Raw genomic sequence first — 1,034 nt, forward strand, 5'->3', positions numbered from 1 at the left:
TAACCAGTATCATGTGTCTTTCACTTCTGAATTACATCCAGCGAAAGTTAATGGAAATATTTTAGTCATTAATGTTCTTCTTTGCTTTTCAAGAACTCCATTTGTAACAATTATGCAGTAGAATTTGTTGATATCTCATCAGAGAAAAGTCTTGTTTTGACCTTTCTCCACCATTTTATTTAATTAACAGATGTTATTATGAAGTAACACTGCATTGATTCTTGAATCATTTATCAGGTGCTTAAATACACCTCTGGGGCTTGAGGAACCTCACGTAGAATGTGGTTTCTGCTTTCAGGAAGCTTATGGTCAAGCAGGCGATATATACCTATAAACCTATGTTCTGTACTATAGTTAAAGCCATGGATAGAGATATGCCCAGGCGATTACAGAGGCAGAGATACAGGGCCACCAAAAAAGGAGTAGAAGAGTGTCTCAGCGAATGGTGCCAGGAGGGGGTAAATCCTGACCCAAGTTCAGTAGGGAGAGTTTGAGTCATTGAGAGGATGGAGGATGTGTGGAGCACTGTAGGTAGGCTGAGAGAAGAGCAATACAAGATATCTGAAAAATACTACGGCATATATGGATAAAAGGCAAACTACCCTTTTTATACTGGGAAAGTTACAAATAGGCCAGATTATGTGCTAGAGCACAGCCTTGCTTTTCAGGAAGTGAGAATCCACTGGTGGGTGCTCACACAGAAGCAGAGCTTGTTCACACTTGTGTTTTAGATGAAATCCTCTGACGGTAGCATGGAGGATGCATTTAAAGCAAGTTTGGAGCCAGCCAACCCTTGTAGAGCATAAACACCCTGTGCTCATGCTGTCATAGGAAAGATAGTAAAGAAGAGTCAAACAACCAAGATATTTTAGAAGACAAATTAGTGGCTGTTGGTTATTGATTAGACCCATAGTGAGACTGGATGCTACAGAGAATCTTGGCTGTTAGCCTGGGTAACTGGTTGAACTGTGGCAGCTACTCAATGTACTGATCCTCTTTGAATTGTGAAATTCTTAGGAATAGACTTGACTTAT

This window comes from Propithecus coquereli, unplaced genomic scaffold (genome assembly GCF_000956105.1).
Source record: "Propithecus coquereli isolate 6110/MARCELLA unplaced genomic scaffold, Pcoq_1.0 Scaffold292, whole genome shotgun sequence".
Taxonomy (NCBI): domain Eukaryota; kingdom Metazoa; phylum Chordata; class Mammalia; order Primates; family Indriidae; genus Propithecus; species Propithecus coquereli.